This window comes from Muntiacus reevesi, chromosome 5 (assembly GCF_963930625.1).
Source record: "Muntiacus reevesi chromosome 5, mMunRee1.1, whole genome shotgun sequence".
Lineage (NCBI taxonomy): Eukaryota > Metazoa > Chordata > Mammalia > Artiodactyla > Cervidae > Muntiacus > Muntiacus reevesi.
In genome coordinates, this window is record NC_089253.1 from 37,421,657 (window position 1) to 37,434,429 (window position 12,773).

Genomic DNA, 12,773 nt, shown 5'->3' on the forward strand with positions numbered 1-12,773 from the left:
TCTTACAAGCAAAATTCCTGGGACAAAAACAGTACTTATATTTAGGACAAATCATCACCCAAGACTGTACTAATTTGCACTCTTACAAGAAGTGTTCAAGATCTTCCTCTTTCCTGTTTTTTCTACCTTTTCTATCACTGAAGGCTATAAATTTTTGGTCTACACTTTGGAATGGATAAAAGTGGAAGGAAGGTGGAGTAAGACTGTTGCTTTAAAGATCAGATTTATCCTAATGTTGGTGGCACACGCTACAAATATAGAGCCTCAAGAGTAAGGAGCACATTAACAGGCACCAGCTTCAGCCCAAGGCTTAGGCTGATCTAGGGTGATTTTTCCAGGTGATATCATGGTGGTAACCATGCTGAGACCATGCATATCTCCTGACATGGATGCAGCAATGTGTTCAAGTGCATCTACTAACTCATCCATTCTTTTAATCAACGTATATTTCTTGAGCGTGGCTACATATCTGTCACAAGTGTTGGAGCCAGAAGATAGGAGACATCTTACCTCTGTACAATGGGGGTCATGCCTTCCCAGGGGTCATGCCTTCCCAAGGCTCATGCGAAGACAGTGAGCTAGCATCTGTAATTAACCAGAGCTGTTATTCTTGCTCCTATTGGTGGTTTCTCACCAACAGCACCATTGCTTATGGTTCCATGGAGAAAACTTGGAGAATGAGTTTGACAAACTGTTCACTTGCCTCTCCATTAGGCCTGGTTCATGATATTTACTGTTAAAGAAAAATAACTGATTCTGCTCTCACCTTTTCCTTGTTTATCAGCTCTGCAACTAGACCTCTTTCACTCCCCGCAAGTCGAGCATAATCCAGGGCCATCCCAAAGTGGCCGGGCACATGTACCCGTGGACATACGGCCAAGCTGCACACAAATAGTAACTTCAGGGTTTAGGGGTGTGTTTCAAGGTCGGGATGACAAGCCTAAAGTCAACACCTCGCCCTATGCCAGCTTTCCTTGTCTCCCTCAAGAGGAAGCCCTTTACTCCTCTGGCCTCCCATCCACACTATTTTCATTTTCTCCATCTGGCCCTCCCAGTTGGGAGTTGTCTCTTTATCTGTCTCCATGACTTGTAGGTGAGCTCCTAGCCCAGCTCTCTAACCCTGGGGTCCACCACAGCACCTAGCACGTAGTAGGTGCTTAGTCAATTTGTACTGAATGAAAAGATGACCGTGTTTTCCACCTTATTTAGTCTTTCCTGCTCTTTCTCTATTCTGGATCTGACTCTATCCCTGCTGTCCCCAGCCTGGGCCTCTGCCTAGGGTCTCCAAATGGGAAGAAGTGATAACTCTACTCCAAAACTGGCAAACCATGGCAGCTTAAACCAAATGGTTTGTGGCTCTCCCCATGAAGGAAGCTCAGAGAGGTTGAGGGTTCTGTGCACCCTGGATTCCCCCGTTTACATGAATGGCATCCTCCCCAGCATCACTGGAGGTCGAAGGAAGGAGTTTGCTGGACCCTGGAGGAGGGGGATGGCTCAAGGATCCACATGGGGCTATCACTTGCAAAGTGTCACTGGAAAGGAAAAGCAGGTGTGGGCAGAAGAGAGCTGGTGACTCGGGTGGAGAGACAGAAGGGAACCATCTCAGTGTAAAGGGCCATACCCAGATCTCCCTGCAGAAGGCCACTGCCAATGTTCCTCCAGAATGGCAAGAATACAGTCTAATTTCATTAGCCCTTATCATCTCTCTGAATGAGGAGGTGGTGGAGTTGGTGGGGCAGCCATAAATTCTTCCACGGTCTAGAACCTCCCCCTGGCGCTTCCTCTGTGGCTGCCTCTCTATCTCTAGTCGCGTGATTCTGGAGTAAACCGTCAATCACAGTTGGTGCAGTGTCAGGGCCACATGACCAGGTAGGGCCAGTTATAGAACCCCATGCCCCTACCAACACAATTGGTCCAGAACTGGACTCAAGATCTGGGTTGGGTCAATCAGATCCCTCCCTGGAGCCTTGATGCCTTCTGAGTTTCTTTCCTCACTGACTAGATGCTTTAGAGATATAAAGCCCTGGGGCAGGCAGCTGCAGTCCTTCAATAGGTGTAGAAGCCTGAGGGAAGAAAGTTGTCAGGCTAAGAGAATCAAAGAGAGAAGAGAAAGAGTGAGGGTGTCAAACTGTGAGCTGATGGCTTCTGATTTCTTGGGTCCAGTCCCTGAGATCTTTGGATCTGTTCTGGTTCCCGTGTCCCAGATCCCGGATCCCCAGTATCCTTCCAATAAGCCTCCCCTTTCCTTGAAGTCAGTTGGAGTTGGGCTTCTCTCACTAGTAGTTCAGACTTGATTCTAGGTCCTGCCCAGGTATGATCCACCTCTGCTACCCAAGGAGAGGCACCCATTCATATCAGCATCATTGAGATGAACCCTTTATTCTTTACTGAGAATAGGGCTTGCAGAGCTTCAAACACAGTTCACCAGCATCCCTGGCATGTGTGCACTGAGTTGAGAGAATGTGTGTTTAGAGTAGGCCTGATTAATTCCTGAAGCAGCCACAGCATTTACACTGCAAGAGCCAGACCAACCCTGTTGTTTCCCCGATCAAAATCTGAGAAATACAGCCTCAGGAAGATGTCACCTGGGATCCAGGTCTCCGTGGAGTGCAAGTCCTCTGTGCCCCCTCGAATGCTGCTAATACAGATGTTCTGAGAACTCTGGGGAGACTGAAACACACATCAGTCACCCTGGGCCACTACCTGCCACCCCTATCAATATCCAGACCTGGCATATTTTTTGGTTTCTTTTCCCTCCTTCGGTAAAAATCAAGTGGTTCTCTCAGCACCTGAGGAAGTGGGGTACAGCCAAGAACAAGAAGGGCCAAGACATGTGGTTGCCATGAGGAAAGGAGGATTGGGAGTTTGGGATTTTTAAATGAAAATTAATATAGAGGATGGATAAAGAACAAAGTATTACTGTATAACAATGGGAACTATATGCAATACCCTGTGATAAACTGCAATGGAAAACAATATGAAAAATACATATATGTAAATATTTGTATATGTATAACTGAGCCACTTTGCTTTGCAGCAGAACTTAATGCTGCACTAAAAAATCAACAATACGTCAATCATTTTTTTTTAAAGACCATGAGTGTCCTGTAGATGCCCTCATGCTCTGCTGTTTCTTCCCTTCTCACCTCCACTCAGTTTTCTCTGCAGAGAATGCCTGTTTTCTCTCTCTTCACCACAAACTATTCTCTTCTTAAACATTTTTTATTTTAATACTTTGTTGTTCATCCATCCTCTATATTAGGTTTCATTTAATAAGCCCAAACTCCCAATCCTCCTTTCCCATATCCCCCTGCCTCATGGCAACCACATGTCTTGGCCCCTCTTGTTCTTGGGTGTACCCCACGTCCTCAGGTGATGAGAAAATAAAATTTGATTTTATATTGTTATTTTATAGCCAAATAACAATATCGTGAGTTTCAGGTGGACAGTACAAGGAATCAGCCATACACACACATGTAGCCATTCTCTCCAAGGTTCCCTATCCAGGCTGCCACATAACATCGAGCAGAGTTCTAGGGCTACACAATAGGTTGTTGTTGTTTATCCATCTTAAATATAGCAGTGCCCACAACTTGTTCTTTATACTGCACTCAGGCCCTTAGGAAGCCTTCCTGGACATACCCTTACCCTCTATGGCCACTCCAGTTTGGGTTGATTGACTTACCCTGATGCTCCCCTCGTTTGTAGACTTCATCACCCCTAATGTGGCCTCAGTACCCCTTTGCACAACCCAAGGGGGTGCCATGTGCGTGGAATCCAGTATAGCATTGCCTCAACCCAAGCAGGCCTCCTTATGCCTCCATGAGGTTGGGAGTTTAGAATTACTGAAATTCCCTCTCTTCCTCAAAGCCTTCTTTGAGTCTGCCAAACTGCCCTGAACTCCCATAGGGAGCTGACATTAAATCTTAACCCTGTGCCAGGGCTGTGCAGTCACTATGTTCCTTTATCCACCTTAGCATCCAACCTTCCCCACAGAGAGGTCAGGTAACCCCAACTCACAGAGTGGGGACCAGGGCTTAGCAAGGGGAAGTTGTAGCCGAGAGCTGGGGTAACCATGTAGGTTAACGTCCAAACCAGGACAACTGTGAGAAGGAAAGGAGACTGTCAACCCCCATGGTGGGACAGCACACTGGGGCTGTCCCCAGCCATCCTCCTTGTCACATGGCCTATTTCACAGATTGCTAGAGTTGACTTTCCAGGTTTATCCATTTGAAGGCTCTGGTTGAACTGAAGCCTTTTGAGGACAAAGGACCTTAGCATTCCCTTCTCTTTATGCCAGGCATCATGCCAGCATGGGGTGGTGTCTCCACATTTCTTTCCAAAGGATAGATGTGCCAGACTTTACTCTCTTTCCTCTGTGCCAGAGTCCTTTACTTTCAAATGGTTGGTTTTGTGGGAGGCACTGGCCCAGCCACGGGGGCTCAGCAGCATCTGCAATGGTGTGACTTGGCCTGTGACTTGACTGGGAGGAGGGCAAAGGACGCCCTCCTACCAGCAGCAGCCCAAGGAGGGTTCCTGCAAGTCCCAGATTTGAGGGCCAGCCCACAGGATTGGCCCCTCACCTGCCACATATAGACTTGAGGGGGCACAGGGTACTCAGTGTTGTTGATCATGAAGATGACAGGAGGCAGGGCCCCATTGCTCTTACATGAAACCACAGGCTGTAAGAGAAAGAGGGGGGGAGGTTGGCCCTGCTGATCCTTGCTATACAAGGAGACCAGGAGTGACCCTGTGGCTTGACCCTTCACCGCGTGATCCTTAGAGGCGATAGCATCGATGAGTTTCTGGATGTCAGGGACCACTTTACTTGGACCAATCAGCAACGAGGTCCTGGTGTCCACAAGGGTTTGACATCCGCCGGAACAACCAATCACCATCCCATTGACTGGGAGATAGTGGGACAAAGCGTGCACCAGGGTCTGAGTCTCCCCCACGACTGTGCCCTCCCTGAAAGTCTCCCGAACAGGGCTTCAGCTGTTGTCCTGACTCTGTTTTCCTTTGCTCTGGTCATGTCACCTTCTTTGACATCCTTGAATGCAGTACTTGAATCTGCCAGGCCCTTTCACTTCTCAGGGCCTTGACAGGTTCTCGTTGCCCTTCCTAGAAGACCACCATCCCCTTTGTCTAGTTAGTTTCTCCTCGTTTTCCAGGTTCCAGCTTAATTGCCACATTTTCAATGAAGTCTTTCCCCTGAACTGGATTAGTCTCCTGTCTTGGTCACTGTCTCTAGACCCTTCCTCATGTCTAGCATGTACCAAAGTGGTAATTCACTAAGTGTGTGAGTCGTTTCATGTACATATGCCTTACAAGATGTTAGGGCAAGTTTTATCCTCATTGCCTCACTAGAGTGCCTGGCACACAGTGGATGCACAATGTTTATTGAAGGAATAAATGAATAATTGAAAAAATGAATGAGGAACACCCAGAGACCTGTATCTGGTTTCTGACCAATGATGGGTCAACCAACATAGTGAAAATGGAGGTTCCTGGGGCATCAGATTCTCAGAGTGGTAGGTGGGGAGACACGGGCTCCCTAGGAGAGATTGTCTCCCAGCACTGGCCCCTCACCAGGCTCAGACACTGAGGCCCTGGCCAGGGGATGCCCAAGCTAGCCCAGAGGACGTCCAAAGGACAGCTCAGTTTTTCTCTGAGGCTATCACATAGAATCTCATCAATTATTGCCCCTTGTTCTCCCCTGCTTCTGGAACCCAGCTTCCTGACTCTCTGTCACAGCCCTTGCCCCACTGTGTGCCCAGTATGGGGGTGGGGAGCTGCGGTTACGTGGGATATCTCTCTTTATGAGTTGCTCTCAGGCCTCAAAACTTTAGTCAACCTGTCTCCACTAGTGGGTAACTTCTCCCAAATGAGACCAGTTTTCCCCATTTTTTCAGGACTCTCTCTGTTTTTTAACTGTCTGTTCTATGTGCTGAGAACTTGCTTGGTCCCAGAAACCCTGGACAGTTGGTCATCTTATCACAACCCTATGACGAAACTCTTGTGATCCTCTGTTCACTGCACTTTAGGGTCCTCAAGCCATGCTCCCTGCCTCACAGCACAGTGGGTGCAGCCCTCCTCGGGTTGCCCAGTTCTCTCTGGATCATCTCAGAACCTGGACAGAAGTCTCTGCAGGAGGCTGCGGTGATTATAAACCCATGGGTGTGTATCTGTATTTGTGTATCTGTGTTTGTGTGTGTGTTTGTATATGTCTCTGTGTGTGTATCTGTCTGCTTGTGTGTGCTTATATTTGTGCCTAGGTGTGTGTTTATGTTTCTCTCTGTGTATTTATGTAGATCTGTGGGAGTGGAGTGTATATTTGTGTATTTGACAGAGTATCTGAGAGTACATTTGTGTCTTCATGTATCCATGTGCATGTGTGGGAGCATCACTTGGGGTGATCCTCAGAGAGAGAGGTTTACCTGTCCATGACGATCTGCCAGTACCAAGCTTTGGTCACCAGTACCCAGTTGAGCTCTCCATTGTAGTAGGCATTGTCCACTCCACCAAACATCACCACACTGCCACTATCCTTCTGGCTGTCACGAGAAGGAAGAGAGGGGGCTCTTTGGAGGAGAGAAATGCCAGGCACTGTGTGAGGGCTGGACTTGTCCACCCATCAGAGGCACTACTAGAGTCCCCATTTTATAGATGCAGAAATTGAGGTTCGGAAGGATTGAGAACCCAACCAAAGTTGGTCACCAGTCAATGAGTGATACAGAAGAGGTTCGAAGCTGGGAAAACTGACCGGGCTTCTGAAGAGAGCCTGGTCCCCTCCAGTGACCTGACTGCTCACAGATCCCTACAGGGTACACCATGTTGGAGGGGTCTGGCATTTCCCTTATCTAAACTGTCATTTTTCAGAAAAGTCAAGGCCTGAAGGTACAAAGAGCATGGGTTCAGGGGCACCCAGTGTTGGCTTCTCTGACGTGTGACCTGTACCATACATGATGTACCGTCCATGAGGCCCCACATTCAGCAGGCCCCTCACCTCTGTCACCCTGTCTTGAAATTCCTAATACTTGTTGAACAAGGGGTCCAAGAGTTTCATTTTGCACTGGCTCCTGCAAACTGTGTAGCTCATCCTGGGCTCCCAGTGAAATGTTAGCGAGGAAGGAAATGTTCCCACCATGCTTCTTTTTTCTTCCGTATCAAGTCCCTCAGAAAATCCTATTCTCTTTTCCTCCAACCTGTTTTCTGACATCTTTCATTGCTCTCTCTTCCCTCCATCCCCATGGACCAAGCTGCTGCCCTTAAGCCCACAAGCACAATTGTGTTTCAATAAAGTTTTACTTACAAAAACCAGTGGTGGGGCCAGATGTGACCCTGGGGGTCACAGTTTCCGTGGGCTAGACTATCTGTCAGGAAAAAGGTGACCTATAATTTTTCATGCAACTGCAAGCATCTTACAGCTAATTTGGAGAGAGAGGCTTGTCCAGCTCAGACTTACATGCTCAAGTAGAAGGCAAAGACAGGCTCAGAAATGACACCTTATTCCTCCAGGTTGTCAAAGATGGGGGTTATCTCTGGGGTGGAGAAACTGGGGTAGCTCAAGTCCAGGGTGCCATCAAAGGGTACATGACTGGACCCGAACTCCTCCAAGCTCAGGCCAAATGGCTGGGCAGTGCTAACAAGGTTGCTGATCTGTGGAAGAGACAAGTGTTCCAACGTCATGGTTTGGGAAGTGAGGCTGAGACAGGTTGGTATGCAGATGGCATTAGAACCACAAAGAATAACTGAGACCTGGCCTTGGACTCGCTTATCCTCAGATGGTGAGACCAAGTTGGGACAAGAATTCAAGTTCCATTTGTGTGGGGCTGTGCATTTAACAACAGCTGCTCCTCTGGCAAACATCATCTGAATGAGTCAAGTTGACCTCATGCCTTCTGTCCATGTGGATCAATCTGGACTCAGGACCAAGTGGTTCCCCCTTGTGGGCAAAATGAATAGAGTGCAGGGTAGCCTTCTCTTTGGCATCACTATGATCTGATGACAGAAATGGACAGAATTCATTGAGGTGCGCTGTGGATTCTGCATCTGCCCAGAAGACAGAAGTCCATTATACAATGTCACTGGACGGGTTCTTATGAAAACTCTGCCTGGGAAACATGCATTTGGGGATGGATATTTGTGCATGCGGTGGGGGGAATACTCAGGTACTTTGGAGGAGGCAGACCATAGCTTTTATTAGATTCTCAAAAGCCCAATAGAGTGGGAAACCATTTTTCAGGCCCCTCCCACATCTGTGACCCCTGCTTTCCCAGGCTGGATACCTGAAGCCCCAGATTTCCCCCAGGAGCCCCAGATCACTTTTATCCTGTCCCAAACACCCCACATCAGCTTGAGTCATGACTGGCCAGGCCAGCTCTACTACTTATAGAGGTGTGACCTTGGCCAGGCCCTTGCTCTCTGCACTTCAGTTCCCTTATCTGTATCATGGAGCTAATCATAGTACCTGCTGAGTGAGGTTGTTGCAGGATTAAACCAGTTATTTGCAAGAAAGTGCCCGGCACAGTCTGAAAATATAAAACTGGGTGCTTTTTCTTCATCTCTCCCTGCTCCAAACAAAATGAACCTTGAGCTGCTCATGGGCAAAGAAGCTACAAGCCCACACTCCAAGCCTCTCTATGGGTTAGCCACTCTGGGAGTTTGTGTGTCAGCAAGGGTGCTGTCTCCCCAGAAACAGAGTCCTGAGGGGTAAGCAGCGGTCGTTCCCAAGGCCAGTCATGACTCCGTTTCTGTTGCCACGTTACCCGAATGTTGTCATAGCCGAGATCTGCGCTCATCCTCCCAGATCCGTAGATGATGTTGAAGGTCTTGTTTGTATACCAGAAGGTGAAGGACTCTTGAGGGTTGAAGGTAATGTGTGTATCTGCAGACACAAGAGATGAGTGTTTGTCAGTTGCCAAGGGTAGAGAAGGGGGTGGGAAAGTGAGTACAAGATGGGGCGAAGGGCGGGTACTCACAAAAGGCAGGACTGAAACAGCTGATGGAAGGCATCCACAGTTTAGATGAGCCGGTGTCAAAGAAGACCCGAAATTCCTTAAGGGGTGTTCCAATGGTGATGTTACCAAAATAAGCTAGCTATGGGAGCCAAAGAGGGTGGGCCAGTGCAGATCTGGCTCCCCTCGATTCCTGCACTGCTGTCTCCCTCTGGGTGTCACATTGCAGCTCACAGGCTTTGCTCACTAGGGTGTCTGCATTTGAGCTTTTTTTTTTTTTTTTTTCTGTGCCCTGCAGCATTAGCTTCTCAACCAGGCATTGAAGCAGCACCTCCTGCATTGGAAGCCCAGAGTCATAACTCCTGAACCCCCAGGGAAGTCCAGTGACTTCGTCTGAGAAACTCTGCAGCCTCCTCTTCAAGCCCCAGCCCAAGTGCCTCCTTCTCCATGTGGTCCTCCCAGGTCACCCCCAGGCCACTCCCTCTAAACTCAGACCACATCCCGTATACACCACAGAGGTGACCCTTCCATTTGACATATGTTTACTCTTTGCCTCTACCTAAGGGTGGCCTGTGCATTCATGAAGAAGAGGTAAGACTTTTTCTAAAGTGAATAGCTATGAATACAGTGTCAGATTATTGTGACTTCAAGTGCCTTATGGGCTCAGTACATTTTTAATCTAATCATTCTTGGATCTGCAGAGGATAAACTTTCTCTGCCTGGGGTTTCACACTTGATGTGCAGTTGGCTCCATCTTTTGATCGGTTATGGTTCATCCTTTATCTGTAACTCAGTGGCTCACTTCTTTCAGAAAGAACAATCTCCCTCAAAGTAATATCTTTGGCACAGAAATGGGTGTCCACCAGCCAGCTGATAAAGCTGGGCCCAGTCAACACAGTCCAAGAGTTAGGATGAGAGTGCCTTCTCCTCTGGGAATGGGGTCCCTGTTCCCCACTGTTTCTGCCTCCTACAGGAGCCCCAGCCCCAGCATCCCACCTGGCACCTCCAGGTGAACCCCAGTGCTAGGCCAGAGCACCAGGGGGCGCTGTGGAGCACCATCCTCCCAACATACATCCATGAAATTCTTCAGGGGGTGAGATGAGAATTTCTGGTCATGAGAGGAATTCTGGGACAGGTGGTAAGCTTGTTCCTCTAGGAAATTGTTCAGCAAGTTTTTTTCCATGAGCGTTTCTCGCATGGTCTTCATCTTCATTAGAGGGATTCTTCCACCAAGCTTGCAGAAAAGGAAATGAAGAAGCAGCAGTCAGCTGTCTATGTTATAGTATGACTGCCATACCTGGTATTATAATGGCACTGTATATTTTCTAGGCATTTTTATGAGCATCATCTTTTTATCAGAATGCCATGCAAAGATCATGTCAGAGACCTCCATCTGAATACAGGTTCTGTTGTGTAATCAGCAATTCAGTCACTCAGTTGTGTCCAACTCTTTGTGACCCCATGGACTGTAGCACGCCAAGCTTCCCTGTCCATCACCAACTCCCAGAGCTGGCTCAAACTCATGTCCATTGAGTCAGTGATGCCATCCAACCATCTCATCCTCTGTCATCCCCTTCTCCTCCTGCCTTCAATCTTTCCCAGCATCAGGGTCTTTTCCAATGAGTCAGTTCTTCCCATCAGGTGGCCAAAGAATTGGAGCTTCAGCTTCAGCAGCAGTCCTTCCAGTGAATATTCAGGACTGATTTCCCTTAGGATTTATGGGTCAAATCTGCTTGCAGTCCAAGGGACTCTCAAGAGTCTTCTCCAACACCACAGTTCAAAAGTATCATGTGTAATCATGAGTAAGCCATATGACCATTTGGAGTCTCGGTTTCCCTTTGACAAAAAGGTGGAATATAATAATCCCCACTCCCAATGTAGAATGTTTTGCATGTTAAGTAATATGATGGATGTAATGTACCTGTTATATAGGAAGTCTCAACAATGAAAGCCTTTGCTGTGGCCATCGCACTGTATCTTTCTTAAGCTTTGAGAGGGAGTTAAAAGGGGCATCAATATCCTCTTTTTTACAGGAGAGGAATTTGAAATTCAGGGAGTCTGTAACTTGACTATGGTCACACTGCTTGTCAGAGGGAAAGCAGACAAGAATTATCCCACCACTCTTTCTCCAGAGTTGAATACAAGAGAGGGGTGAGAGAGGAAGCTAGAAGATGGGGAACAAATTAGGGAAATTAAGAGGCTAAAGAAGCAAGGAAGCATCAGAATTGAAAAACTGAAAGAAAACAACACAGAGAATTCTGAACACACAGAGACATCAAAAGAGATGGATAGATAAATGAGAGACATCGAGATAAAGACAGACACATACACACAAAATTAGAGAGGAAGGAGAGAGGAGACCTAGAAGCAAATGAAAGAGAAATGCTATTCCACAGAACCACACTTACAGTTGCATAGGTTGTGCACTGAAGAATTCCAGAGTGCCATCTAAACATAGATCATTTTGTGACTGGCACCCCCAGAATTGTGCAACTCTGCAGGCCTACCCCAAGACCTCAGAGCCCCATGATGCCCATGGCAAGGGCTTATCAATAAATGAGGGTTGAACTTTAAAACTGTCAAAGAGTGATTGCATATTACCTCCTAACCCAGAAAGAGAGGTAATGCCACTTACAGTCCCTGTACTTACATGACCACACACTCTGAGAGGGCCACCAGCCCAAGGAACCCAAGCCACTTCATGCTTCTTTCCTGGGTCCAAGTACTCAGGAAAGAGCAGGTTCTTAGCATGTAGTGGTGACAGGGAGCTCCTAGTTAATATATGCTCGGACCTGTCCTAATTGTTCCCTTTAGGCCACAAATGGATTTGATAAAAAAATAGAAACCTCTCAATAATATCTTTACCTCCATCAGTGTCCTTGGGGAGTGGACTTAGAGAATTCTCAAAATACAGAGAATTCTACTGTAATCTCTTCCTTAAGGCTTGGCTGGAAAATCAACCTGAACTGCATGGACTATCTCACAGTGGGGAGATTCTTGCCACCTTGGAGAAAAGACTGCTGTTAACATGATGAAAGTAAATGCTGAGGGCCCTGCTAGACATTTCTGATCCAATATGGTCTTCCTAGCAACTTCATGAGATGTGCATTGCTGTCCTCAGTTGGAGAGGAGATTGCTAAGAGGAAAAGAGGTCAAATGGCAAAGTGAAGACATTAGGGGCAGCCCAGGGACATATAAGTGGCTTTAGGTAGTGGGCCAGATGGTTCAGATCGTAGCTGATGCCAGTCTACGTCAAAGAGCTAGGCTAGAGCAGTATTAAAATTGCACATTTTCGATATTGGAAGAAATGTGATGCATGCGTCCACAAGATACAAACAGAAGGCCAAACCCACCTGGGTCTTCCAGTTAAGCTTGTTGGAGATCACATTCTTCCTTCTGGAATTCCTGCTTGGGAAACAGTGGGAATAGAGCCGTACTCACTGCTAATGGTTCTCAAGGAGAGAGACAGCCTTCCCTGGGGCCCTTTGATTCCACTCTAACTGTTGGCATCACCCCAAGCTGGACAACAAAATGGTAGGTCATCCAAAGCACTTAAAATACTTCCTAATGTATTTAAGTGTCCTGGAATGTCTTATAACCAGAGTTCCTTTATGAGAGGCGATTCATCAGCCCAATTCGTGTTTCCTCTGAGGAATCTACAACCTTCCGTTGGTAACTTCTGCCTTATAACACCTGATCTCGTCCCTAAGGACCAAAATGGTGAAAAGGTTCAATGGCCAAGGCTCCTAAGGTCCTCTGTCTCACACAAGCTGAGTGCCAACTGGTCTACCACTCCCTGCTCTGCATCCATCATCA

At 47.4% G+C, this 12,773-nt stretch overlaps 1 pseudogene; it reads right to left on the minus strand.

Moving 5' to 3' along the window:
* Positions 1 to 2,508: 2,508 nt before the first annotated feature.
* Positions 2,509 to 11,678, minus strand: LOC136168809 (pregnancy-associated glycoprotein 2-like; annotated as a pseudogene).
* Positions 11,679 to 12,773: the final 1,095 nt, after the last annotated feature.